Below are 14,381 nucleotides of genomic sequence, written 5' to 3' on the forward strand. Positions count from 1 at the left end.
CTTGTTCAATACTTCCAGGCCCCCGATGATTCACGTGTTGATCATTTTGGTTACTTCGAGATTCATCTAGAGCAACCCATTGAGGAAGACAAGGTAAAGGATTACCAACATTTGTTACGTGGAATCTACTTAGCGGAAGAGGAAACTTCTAATCGAACTCTGACGTTTCGGTTACAGTATGCAAGATTTACATTCCCCACTGGAGAACGAAGATCTCTGGCTAGAAAGTACGTGTATTCTTTTCGAAACAAAGAGACTATAAAAACAGGCTGTTATGCCACGACTTGTGTCGTATGTCATCCAACAGATTCCGTGGAAGGAACTCAATGACCATATTCAAACCGTAGATCATTACCATCAATTATTACAACAACTGTATCCATTCAATTTGGGACGACAAGTGGTGTGTGTCTTAGTGACTTGTTTTCTGGGATTTCGTTTACCAGCCGATTCTTTGTGGACTCTTTACGATCAGTACTTACCACCTCAATGGCCTTAAATGGTCACGAAAAACTCCTTTTGCTCAAAGCCTTGCGTTTTCATCTGGATACTTCTCGACCTCAACAGGAAAAAAAGATTCGTCAACTTTTAGCTACCCAAGACGTGTATGACGATGTGTGTGTAGCTTGTGACTTACATCCCCATTGGACAGATGTCCGTGCCTGGAAAGAATGGGGTTTTGAGGCTTGGACCCAAGAAGTGGCCCAGTATGCACGAGAGTTGTTCAAGGAAAAAAGTTACTTTTCAACCCGTGTTAGTGACGGTGCCAGAAGAACCCGTCACCCAGGACAGGACTGTCGTGGACAGGCCTGAAAGACCCTTTCGGGAGGACACTTGTGTGACCTTACCCCCTACTATAGAACTGGTTAGAACATTACCCAAAACATGTGATTGTTGTACAGACACTTGTGTTTATTCCACGTTCATCGTTATCATGTGCCTTTTATTGTTGTACTTAAGCCTTTGGCTTTTATGTATTTTTGTCTTTCGTATTCATGTTTGAAACATTCAATAAACGTGTTCTGAAAAAGTATATAAACTCTTGTCTTGTTTGTTTTCGTGTCACAAGTGACATTTCTCACACCATGGCTACCTCTACTGTCTCTGCTCCCTCTTCCTCTACTGTCAAAGTCATCGACGAACACTTAGATCGTGCCAGTTGGGAGGCTTTGTATCTTCGCCATCCCTTTAACATGCTCATTGCTGGACCTAGCGGTTCTGGCAAAACCGAATTCGTCAAACGTTTGATCGAACATAAACATCATTTGATCGATCGGCCCCCTCAACGGATCGTGTGGTGTTACAAAGAGTGGCAATCGGCGTACAGTCTCTTGCGAGAAAGTCAAGGAGATTCCATCGTGTTTGTGGAAGGCATTCCTAAAGAAGACGACGGCATCGTCTCTGACTCCCGTCAAACCCATTTGGTCATTTTCGACGACATGTTAGGAGAAGACGAAGAAGAAATTAAATTGTGGTTCACGCGCAAAGGGCATCACCGTAATGCCAGTGTCGTTTACATCACCCAAAATTTGTTTCAACAAAGTAAAGCCCATCGCACCATCAGTCTCAATGCGCATTACGTGGTCTTGTTTAAAAGCCCTCGAGATAAATCGCAAGTGCAAGTCTTAGCCAAACAGTTAGGAACGCCTTGGCTGACTCAGGCGTACGACGATGCCACTCAAACGCCACACGCCTATTTACTCGTCGATTTGAAACCTACGACTCCCGAGGATTTGCGATTTCGTACCCACTTGTTTCACCACTGGTGCCAAGACGGAGGGACTGTCCTGTACACGTCTCCGTCCTCGACTTCATTTCACTCCCCATAAAAAAAATCTATAAAAACCTCAGACCCTTTTTCGTCTGTCTCACACAGTGTGAACATGACGTCCCTTCAGTCGCATCTTCCCGTCAAATTGATTCGTGCCTTGTATGGCATCAGTCGAGAAAAAGATCCACAAACACGAGCTCGTGTCTTAGAAGCTAGTCTCAAAGAAGTCTTACGATGGTTCACGGTGACGGCACGTCAATTACTCCAAGGAATCATTCAGATTCCTCATCAAACCAAACGCTTTTTCGATCGAAACAAAGTCGCTTTGGTCCAACTGGCCGATCCCCGCATCGACACTCAAACCAAAAAACAAATCATTTTGAAACCTGGAGGGAGCGGTACTTTAGGAGGGGTCATCATTCGCTCACTCTTAAGATGGGATCCTAATGCCCCCAAAGTTATCCCCAAGACAAAAGTCCAACGAAGCCCCAAGAAGAAAAAGAAAAAGACCCCAAAGAGAAGAACTTCTCCAGTGGCGGGACCCTCCTCTTACCAGACACCACCCCGGAAAAAGAAAAGAAGCCCCAAGAAAAAGAAAAGTCCACAGAAGAAAACTAGGCACCTCGGCCAGGACGCAACCTTACACTCGCAAACCACGACCTGCCACGGCAGTGACTGCGCCTCCGGCAGCCTCACGTTTGTCCACTTCTCCGTTGATGTCACCAGGAACTGAAGAGTACTTGGAGACGTTGATCACACCAAGAACTTCTCCGCTGATGACCCCCAAAAGAACTTCCCCAGTGGCAGGACCCTCCCATTTAGCGGCAGTGGCTGCTGCTCACAAAGTACCTTCTCCCAAAATCAAAGTCCATGAAAGATCGGGCATGTTACAAAGTTTACTGGATTTGTCCAAGCAAGAACTGGCTCGATTTAGTCCGGTACGTACCCCTGCACGACGTGTCATGCCTGTCCTCAAACTGATACGCCGTAAAGACAATCAATGGCGACGCGTTCCAGTATAAAAAAGGCCTGTGACCGAGTAGGGTATCAGTGTTTTTAGGTGCTCCTAAAGACTCAAAGATGTCACCCTCCAGAAAACCCCAAGGAAAGAAAAGGAAAGGACTGCCACCACGTTTAGCCAAACACGGGGACCTGTTATCTGTCCTGTCCAAAGCTTCTCCACCCCTACGAAAAAAACTAATTCAAACGGCCTCCAAAGAGGTCATCGATACCATGTGCGAATGTTGTTTGAACGTTTTGAAAGGCACGATCCCTTTGTCCAAACACCAGAAACAATGCTTAGGCAAACATCGTCACGTTCTTCGCCAAATGGTTCAAAAGAAAATTCCCATTCGTCAAAAAAAGAAGATGTTAGTCCAACGTGGAGGTATTTTACCTCTCTTGTTAGGCCCCATACTGAAAGGAGTCTTGGGAACCATGTTGGGAGGACTGGTGGGAGCAAGATAAAAAGGCCTCGGAAGTTCCAAGATCTCAGAATCGACCCCTGACAACCCCATGGAAGGACGAAAACTAGCTTTAGTGCCTTACAAACGATGGATGGAATACCATCGGTGGCAAGAACAACGCACCCCGCATTTACCTCCCAATCCCAATTTGAGCGAGATGTCCCAGTTACAACACGAATTGCAATCCTTGATGGATCGCCAAGATTTGTCCGAAACAGAAAAATCGCAAAAGTACGGTCAACTCTTGCAAAGACTGCAACTCTTTCACCAGAAAGCTTTAGACGAAACAGCTTTACCCACTCTGAAAGATTTTAAGACCTTGATGAAAAGTCCAGCAGCATCATCATCATTACCACCACCACCACTACCATCCCCAAGGGTCACCAGAGATGCTACCCCACAAAGACCTGAGGAAGAAGAGATGCGCGAAGTGTTTCAAACACCGTCAGCAGCTCCTATTTCGAGTAAGATTGCAGCATCCTTGTTGACCCCGTCCCCCACACCCCAACGAGAAGAAATGAAAGCTTGGGTTAAAAAGATGATGTCCACGCCTCCTTCGACAGAAGTGAAAAAGAAAGAAGGGAAACCAGAAGCGAAAAAAGAAAAGAAAACCAAAGCCATTCCATTGCCACCTCCACCTCCACCATCACTACCTTCGACTTCTACTCCCGTAGCCCATCGGACACGTAAATCTGTTTCCAAACCACCCTTTCGTCCCACCCAAAGTAGCATCACCGAAAAGTGGGTGACTTATTAACACACCAATCAACACAAAAAATGGAAAAAGTCTTAGCCAGCATTTACTACGATCCCTCGCATCCTGCAGGTTACGCAGGAGTTCAAAAATTGTATCGTGCTGCCAAAACGCAACTGAAAAGTCTCCGTTTACCTCAAGTGCAACGATGGTTACAAGAACAAGCTACCTACACTTTACACAAACCCATTCGACGCAAGTTTGCCAGAAGTCGCACCCGAGTGGAAGGCATCGATCATCAATGGCAAGCCGATTTAGCCGATGTCTCTCATTTGGCCAGCTACAATCGTGGCTACAAATATTTGTTTTGTGTCATCGACGTCTTTTCCAAATTTGCCTGGGTCGTGCCCTTGTCTTCCAAATCGAGCAGCGAGTTAGTGCGAGCCCTGCAACGGGTGTTAAAACAAAGCGGTCGTCACCCTCTTCGATGGTAAACGGACAAAGGCACCGAATTTCTGAACCAAGCTTTCCAAAAAGAATTAAAGAAACGTGACATTCATTTTTTTACCTACGAAAATCCCGAAACCAAAGCCAGCATCGTGGAACGTTTTCAACGCACTTTGAAAGAACGCATGTGGAAATATTTTACGCATCACCACACTCTGAAGTACATCGACATCTTACCGCACCTGGTGCAAGCGTACAACCAATCTTACCATCGAAGCATCGGACGTGCCCTGCAAGACGTGACTCCCGACAACGAAGTGCTGGTGTTTGAGCGCCTGTTTGGTACGTCCCCGACGAGGGTTGTCCCCAAGAAAAGTGGAGAGTTGGCCGTAGGAGATTGGGTGCGCATTGGCAAAACCAAACGCACTTTCGACAAAGGTTACTTACCTAACTGGACGACTGAATTGTTTCGTGTCACTGGACGAGTGCATGGCCGTCATCCTGCCGTCTATAAATTGGAAGACATGAACGGAGAAGTGCTCAAAGGAACGTTTTATTTGCCCGAGTTACAACGTGTCACCAAAAAAGAAGACGACGTGTACGACATCGAAAGCATTCTCGAACGCAGAACCCGTAAAGTGGGCAAACGACGTGTCAAAGAAGTCAAAATACGTTGGAAAGGATATCCACCCAGTTTCGATTCTTGGATCGACGCTTCGCAAGTCATCGACTATAAAAAGAAGAAGTGACCATCATGCCCTTTCACACAGCAGACGCAGCTACGTCGACCACTCCTTCTTCACCTAGTTCTTCTGTGCAAGATTTACAAAAACAACCCTTGTGGGTGTGGTGTGGAGAACGTGTGCGTAAAACGCAAATCGTCTTTTTCTGCCAAATCTTCGTGGTGTATTGTGTCATCGGGGCAGCCATTGCCAATTTGAGTTTGCAACAAGGAGACAAACAATTGTGGACCATTTTATTGAGCAGTTGCATCGGTTACCTGCTTCCCAATCCCTCCCTGAAATTCTCCTCGAACGGGAACCTTGTGTCCAGTGCCAGTGTCAGTCACCAGTCCAACCACAATCAGAACCCCAATTTGGGCGGAGACACGCCTCTGACGTCCACTAACCCCTCGGACAGCCACAGAACTCTGGAATTATGAGTCACGAAAACCAATTTTACTTAACTTTGCCCAGTGACAGTTCCATGGAAGTGTTTCCCAACAACACATTGTGCTGTTACACGGCTAAATTACCTCAAGCCATCCCCTTAGATCACGAAGCCCATTGGGAAGTGGCTTTAGTAGAAATGATTCACCCGACCCAAGTCCTCAATGTCCTTCCCAATCAAAATTATTTTACGGTGCAAGTTCATGACGAGCAAGTGCAACAGTGGATGGATACCCATAGCAAATATCCCCATAAAAAACCTAACAAAGAAAATCCAAAGTGGACCGACTATCAGTTGTTAATTCCCTCAGGTTATTATTTTAGTGGTCAACATTTGGTGAGCACCATAGCCACCAAGTTTAATGGCGTGTTTGGGGAAGCTTTTAAGAATGTCAAGAACAAAACTGTCACCCTGGAATACCACAAAACAGCTCGTCGCTTCCTGATGAAATTTCCTGAGGGGCCCAAATTCATGTCTTTCTTATTTTGTCCTGAATTGTTTGACATGTTGGGCGGTGACATGAATCTGAAGAAGATAGTAGAACAACAAAAAGGCGAATTACTAGTCATTTCTGACAACGATACTTTTGCCAAGTATTTTCGTACCCCGGTAGAACTGAACCAAGGACTGAATTTGATGTTTGTGTACTCCGATGTGGTGGAGTACAACGTGGTGGGACACACCTCCGTGCCGTTACTGCGTGTCATTCCTTTCAAAGTGGATTCTGCCGCAAACGCTGACGAGGAAGGTGGAAACACTTATCACGTTCACCGCGAATTTGTCCATCCTCACTATTTACCGGTCAGCAAGTCGTATTTGGACACGGTCAACATTACTATAAAAGGAGATTTGGGACAAAATATTCCATTCACCAAAGGAAAAGTCACGGTGAAACTCCATTTTCGAAAACGGTTTTCTCACGACTCGTAAGTAAGTCATGTATCCAGTGTACCGAGGGGTGGCTCGACAGCGAGGACACGGTTTAGGAGACATGTTAAAATCGGCCTTTCGTTCGGTGGCCCCGGTGTTGAAACCGATGGTGACACGCGGATTGCACGCCTTGAAAGATGCGGCACTGACACAAGGCAAAGAATTTCTCCAAAATGTCATCATCGACAAACAAAACCCTAAAGAAGCCTTCATGAGGGCAGGCAAAAATGTCTTGCTGCAAACGGGCAAAGACATTTTAGGCCGACGAGACACACCTATAAATGCCCTGCACGCTACCGAATCAGGCATTCAGCAAGGACAAGGTAGAAAGAGACGACGAAGAAAACACCCTTTCACCAGACTTCAAGCTAGAAAGGCCAAGAAAAGAAGAACCGTTCGAGACTTAGACGTTTTCGATTATTGAAACACAGCAACAAAAAATGATGCACCGAGAGTCTTGCGCTTGTTCCAAGACGGAACTGGATCTGTTTGCCATGCCCCCTACCATGATGACGATGCAAGAATCCCAGTGGGTGGAATTTCACCCGGTCTCCTCTTTGACCGATTCTGCTCCCATCGAGTTCGAAATCAAAGGACAGCCCGAAGATTACATCGATCTGAATAGCAGTTACCTATACTTAAAAGTGAAAGTGATCGAACCACCCAACGATATCCTAGGCGATGATGATGCAGTAGCTCCCGTCAACAATTTCATGCATTTCTTGTTTAGCGAAGTGGACTTGTACTTGAATAACAAACTAGTCAGCAGCAGCATGGATACTTACCCTTACCGAGCGTACCTGGAGAATCTCTTGACGTATGGAAAAAACGCCAAGGACAGTCATCTAGATGCTTGCGTGGTATGGAAACCTGACCCAGCGACTAAGTTCAACACTACTGTACTTGCTGCGGATGCTTCACATTCAAAGGGATTTGTAGATCGACGAGCGAAAATTACTGGAAGTCGTAGTTTAGAACTGATGGATCGCTTGCATTTGGACATGTGGTTACAAGAAAAGTATTTGCTGAACGGGGTGGATGTCCGCCTGAGACTGAATCGCAGTAGTGCCGCTTTCCATTTGATGGCTGCTCGTGATGCCACTTACAAAACCATCATCCAAGAAGCCAGACTCTACGTGCGTCGTGTAGAAGTGTTACCTAAAGTAGGTAACGACATCAGTCAGACGTTGAGCAGAACAACCGCCAAGTATCCGATCCGACGTGTGGAAGTGAAAACGTTCACCATTCCTGCTGGACAGCGATCCATGATCCAAGATCATCTGTTCCAAGGACAGTTACCCAAACGTTTGATTGTTGGTATCGTCAAGAATTCAGCCTTCAACGGAGCCTACCACGAAAATCCTTTTGAGTTTCAACATTACAAAGTGTCCAAGATTGAAGTCAGTCGCGACGGCAAGACCTTGTGTACCCGACCTTTCGAGCCTAAATTTGAGCCCGAGAAGAATTACTTGAGATCGTACTTGTCCCTGTACGAAGCCACGGGACAGTTAGGAACCAACACCAGTCACGGTATTACGTACGAGGATTATGCAGGAGGCTATGCTTTGTGGGCTTTCGATTTCACTCCTGACCAAGGCAGCGACGAGGGACATTTCCACCCTATAAAATCTGGCCAGATTCGTGTGGAAATTCAGTTTGCAGAAGCTTTACGCGCAGAAAACACAGTGAACGTCATCCTGTATGCAGAATTCGACAATACGATAGAAATCAACAGTTTGAGAGAAGTCATTCTAGATTACTAGAAGCCATGGAAGACTGTTATCCCTCTTTACCTAGTGGAGAAACTTTGGACATGAAATGTGAGGAAACTGTGGCAAAAGAAGAAGTGATCATGATGAAGTCAAGATGGCCAGAACAAGAAGCCCATTTAGTCTCCTGTTTTGCCAAACACTTGGTCGACAAAATGACGGAATTGATCAAGAAAAATTGCTATGGATGTCAAAACGATCATCCCAGTCAAATTCAACACGATAAATGCCTAATGTTAAGTCAAGAAGAAAAATTGGATGAGTATCTGGACGAAGCTTGGAGTCTCATCTCGAACAAAGACGTGTTGCACCAGTGGTATAAAGACTTGCGTGAACATTCTTGTCCACCATTAACCACTCAAGAAATCCGTCGTATCGAAGCTCTCCTGAATCAGAGTGAGGAAACAGAACGAATAACCGTTTATTCGTCAGACATTTTCAAGCAAAAAGTCAGGATCGAATTGACGACTTATTATTACCTGTGAAGAAGAAGAAAAAAAAACACAAATCAATGGATACCTGGGAACTTTATTACCTTTTGAACCACAGTTCGTATACGGCTTCTTGGAATCCTGTCGTCTGTGCTAAAGATGAACTCCCTCATCGCAAACCTAAAGATCATCAAGCTTACGTGATCAACACGGACGACAGTCATCTCCCAGGAACCCACTGGGTAGCCGTCTACTTTCCTCAAGAAGGATGTGTGGAATATTTCGATTCGTACGGATTGCCCCCTTTGGAAGACGATATCATTGACTTTATGAGAAGAAATGCTCAGACCACCCGATTCAATAACGTGAAATTACAAGGCACAGATTCCTTGGTGTGTGGACAGTACTGTGTGTATTTTCTGCATCATCGCAGCCTGGGCTATTCCTTAGAACATTTAGTGACTCATTTTGACCCTCGTTCTTCTGCTAGAAACGATGCGAAAGTAGATAGATGGTTTTGTGACCATTATGCTTATCTTTTGTCTCAAGCTAGGAAACGTAGTGTCCATCAATGGCCTAATGATTTCCAACAGTGGAAATCACAATTTCATTCACAACGTTGTCAGCCTTGTTTAAAGTAGATTGTACATTGAGAAAAAAATGTTAGTGATTTGAAAAAAAATTGTTTGATGTTATAGTGTTGGATTATTGTTAAAAAATGTTAGAGTTGTTGTTTAGTGTTAAATGATTTTTGAATAAAAAATGTTGTGTTTTGAAAAACAAATGCCTTTGTGGTTTGTTTAGCTATAAGAATGTTGGATTGATGCTCTTTCATTTCTTACTATCCCTCTCATGACACTCACTGAACGTTGCGACTAGAAAACCGCTTTCATTTCTTACTATCCCTCTCATGACACTCACTGAACGTTGCGACTAGAAAACCGTGTAGGGGATGTTTTCCTTCACGTCCGCGCTTTGACTTTGAGAACCGGTTTGTTCCCAGTCTAACCATCCATTGTCGACTCATCCTCCTAAGAAGATGTGCTCCAAACTAGCTAAGCTAAACGAAGCCTACGTGAATCTGCATAGGTTCAGACACAGTCTGATACCGAAGCCAGAAGAAATAGAGAATGTGAGAATGTTAAAAATCACTGAAGACCTGATAGAAAAGCTCTTCAGAGAAGAAATGAACAGGGAAAAAGAAGAATGGACAGAGAAGTACAGACTTCAGAGACAGCAGCAACAGCAGCAACAACAGCAGCAACCTGAAGCTGACAGAGGCTTTGTCGATTGCCGTATCGACACCAAAGAGTTCTTCTTCTCTTTCCGAAGAAGCAGACCTATCGCCAGAAAGTCTATCCTCAGAGGACATCGCATTCTTAGAAACTAAATAAGAATGCCATAGCAAAACAAAAAAAACAGCCCTATTCAGGGCTACCCATTACTCTAGAAAAGAAATAACTATTAATTTGCCAATGTGTGTAGGTAGAGTAGTGTGAAAATAAACACTAAATCTTTTTCAAAAAAGTGTGAGGGTATGTGTTTGTGTATAGGATTGAGTGTTTGTGTGTTTGTAAGTGATCAAGTACGTTGGTGTGGATAGTAGATTAAAATGATGTTTGTTTTTTTTTTGGCTGTTAGAGGTGTATATTTGGAGTTAGATTGGATTGCTTTGCGTATGTGGATAGTCTATTGAAGTGATTTATAAAAAATTTTAAAATAGTGATGGGTAGCATAAAAAGTGAGTGAGTGTTTCTTTTAGGTCCGCGCGTTGCTGTTTTTTTGGGGTTATGATCTAGGTAAGATCAATTTTATGGTTTTAGGGGATGTTTTCCTTCACGTCCGCGCTTTCACTATAAATTGAAACTCGCTGGGCAGTCTAGCTACCCTTGTTGATTGATCAACACAAGAATGAATAGCAGAATAGTGAAACTGTTAGAACTCCAGATGCACCTGGAATATGCCAGGCGCATAGTAAATGAACTATCAGCGGAGGCTATCGTAGAAGAAGCAAGAATAAAGAAGGAAGAAGAGGAGAGAAGACAGAGGGAAGAGGTGGAGGAAAAAAAAAGAGAAGAGATGATGTCGTTCAATATTCCCGAGACAGAGGATTGGGGTGTTGAAGCGAATCATCCTCCCTCTGCGCTCCCCAGAAGAAAGGTGAAAGAAGACTGGGGAAGAAGATGCGTGTGTGGCGCCAGGCCAGGACGGTGCAACCATTAGATAGGTGCATCAGGAGTTCAAAAAAAAAACAGCCCTTTTCAGGGCTACCCAATACTCTAGAAAAGAAATAACTATCGATTTGCCAATGTGCGTAGGTAGAGTAGTGTGTATATAAACACTAACTCTTTTTTAAGATAGTGTGAGGGTATGTGTTAGTGTGTTTGTGTTTGAAAGAGCTCACGTAAGTTGGTGAGGATAGTAGATTAAGGGTTTATTTATTGATTCTTAGTGTATGTAGAGAGTATAGTTAGGGTTATATTATATGAAATGAGAAAGTAGGGGGATGTTTTCCTTCACGTCCGCGCGTTGTTAGGTCATGATCTAGGTAAGATAGATTTTATGTTTTTCAGGGGGATGTTTTCCTTCACGTACGCGCTTTAAGTATAAGAACCCACAGTATTCGTCGTTCAAACCATTCTACATAGAAGATGGCTTCAAACCACCTGGATAAATTTCAATCATTGCAAGACGTCCTTGACAATTTGGGCATGATATAACAAATGCTCGTACGACTCGTTGAAGACCACTATTCTTATAGTCCGCATAGAGTAAAAATGGAAATTAACAACTTAAGAAAAGCAAAGGACATGATCAGTGGTGTGATGAAGGAAATAAAGGAGGAGAAGGAGGATGAAGAGGAAAAGATAAGAATAAGAACATGGAACGAAAAAATTGAAAAAGAAGAAGAAAATGAGAAGAGGAAGAAAGAAGAAGAGGAGGAAGAGAAGAAAGAAGAGGAGGAGAAAAAAAAGAAGAGAAAGAGTGTTGGAGATAAAATAAGAAGTGGAGGAAAAGAAGAAATTAGAAGCAGAAGAAGAAAACCCAAAGGCCCTTTTCAGGGCCAGCCATATTTCTCGAAAAGAGATAGCCTTTCCATTGCCTACCCCTTTTTTATTTTGTTTTTTTTATTTCTTTTAAAAAAATAGAGACCCTCCCTGTTTCAATTTTACATAGACCCTATACAGTCCCAAGGTTTTTTTTGGCCATGTTAAATATACATAGACCCTATATTGTCCCAGGGTTTTTGGCCATGTTAATTCCCATAGACCCTATATTGTCCCAGGGTTTTTCTCCATGTTAATTCCCATAGACCCTATATGTTCCCACGATTTTTCTCCATGTTAAATTTACATAGACCCTATATGTTCCCAAGGGTGTTTTTAATGATAAATCCCATAGACCCTATAATATCCCCCTTCACTACTTTCATGGAGAATTAGGAGTAAAATATTTACATTCTTACTTGACGTAATGTTGGTCTAGATCAACAACGGGGGCAGTGCGATCATGTCATGTTTAAGGTGTATAATAAATAATGACGTGAAAAAATAACACAACCTGGAATTTAAAATCTATGAAAATGTAATGATGAAGTTGGAGCAATCAAAAATTTAGATAATCATCAGAGATATAATTTCTTGGTTTCATCAGGACTGTTAAACACATTATACGCTATGTTATGCAGAACATGTGGGAAATTAGTGCGTTTTCCAAGGGTCAGCCGACCAAGGCTGGTATAGGCATGTATTAGATATGTGACCGTTACGTTATTATATTAGTCCGACACTTTTTCAGCTGATGTGCTGCCGAGAGAGAGAGAGACATACAGAGAGAGAGACAGAGGACGAGAGACAGAGAAAGAGACAGAGAGATTCTAAAATGTCCCCAAAGTAAATGTTTACATATATATTATAGTATCCATTATATATGGAAAGGTACATATGAGTCATTTATTTAGACGAAATTGAATAATTATTTCGGTTATCGATTAGATCGCCTTGCATCTGTGCGTATAGTCATATTATCACATTTTAATGAAATTGCGACTTTAGCAAATATTGAAAGAAGTTAACATTTTCTTAAAGTATAAAGCCATTGAAATAAATAACTCGTTGAAACATACAGAACTTACGCTTAATCAGATTTCAGAACAGTGGTAGCGATCCTTGATTGTCCTCGAAAGGTTGTGTGTGTTTGTGTGTGTGTGTGTGTGTCTTGAGATAGGAGGACACCTGAAACAAAAGCTGTTGTTGGGAATCATACAGACGGTATGCTTGCTTTTGCAGTGGGCTCAATTTGATCAGGCCCAAATACATCACAAAGTACATCATCAACTAATGAACGGAATTGTGTAGTTTAAGACGACACTTCTTGTATAGAAAGTCAAGCCATGCGAGTTTGCAGCCTTAAAATGTCCGCAATCTCCCCCCTCTTTCGGCTACATGCAGACAAGCATGCATATTTTATTAGCTGTCGGAGGCGTTCATTGATATTTATTGCGGAGACGCGTGCTAGATATATTTGAAACGATATCAACAGCTACTTTGCCTTTTTTATACAGTAATTACTCGCAATTTCCCAACATCAACAAATTACCTCTCAACTTTAATCAATCTCTTTGATTCAGTGTTTAGTGTTTTGATCATTTTACGCATTGATGAGATGTTTGAACGTTTCTCCTGCTCAAAAGACATGGCAAATCTCATTCAAAATATTTTATCCTGCTCAAATAACATGGCAAATCTCACTCAAAATATTTTATACTGCTCAAAAAACATGGCAAATCTCACTCCAAATATTTTATCCTGCTCAAATAACATGGCAAATCTCACTCCAAATATGTGATCCTGCTCAAAAGACATGGAAAATCTCACTCCAAATGTTTTGTCCTGCTCAAATAACATGGCAAATCTCACTGCAAATATTTTATCCTGCTCAAAAGACATGGCAAATCTCACTCCAAATGTTTTGTCCTGCTCAAAAGACATGGCAAATCTCACTCCAAATGTTTTGTCCTGCACAAACGACATGCCAATTCTCACTCCAAATATTTGTCCTGCTCAAAAGACATGGCAGATCTCACTCCAAATATTTTATCCTGCTCAAAAGACATGGCAAATCTCACTCCAAATATTCTGTCCTGCTCAAAAGACATGGCAAATCTCACTCCAAATGATTTGTCCTGCTCAAAAGACATGGCAAATCTAACTCCAAATATTTTATCCTGCTCAAAAGACATCTCGACGTGGGTTCGACTATCGGGTTCGGACAAAGTTGGTATGTAAGAAAGCTTGCCAATAGCTTTCCTTTGGTCGATGTTTCTTATGGAGATTTCCTGGGTTCTTCCTCCACCAATTATACTGGCCGCCATGTATAACCTATTACGTCCTGGACAAAGGCGTTAAACCCCAAAACAGCACCAACAGAAATGTTTAGCATTGTAATGATGAGGGTCACCTTTCATTACATGCTCATTGGATAATGTGTTTAGATTTTTATAGTATATCTTTAATATTATATGTTTATTTTACGTCAGCAACCCCTTCGTTACTTATGCATCTTACTTGTATAGCCTGTGTACTGTGTATTGACGTGTGTGTGTGATCTGGATTTTTAACGTAGCTTTAACAATTTTTCAGTCATATCGCTAAGATGTCTGCAGTGTTGCAGTTTTTAGTGATGTCTAGCGCTGGGGCATCA

This window comes from Sinohyriopsis cumingii, chromosome 8 (genome assembly GCF_028554795.1).
Source record: "Sinohyriopsis cumingii isolate HCF-2022 chromosome 8, ASM2855479v2, whole genome shotgun sequence".
Lineage (NCBI taxonomy): Eukaryota > Metazoa > Mollusca > Bivalvia > Unionida > Unionidae > Sinohyriopsis > Sinohyriopsis cumingii.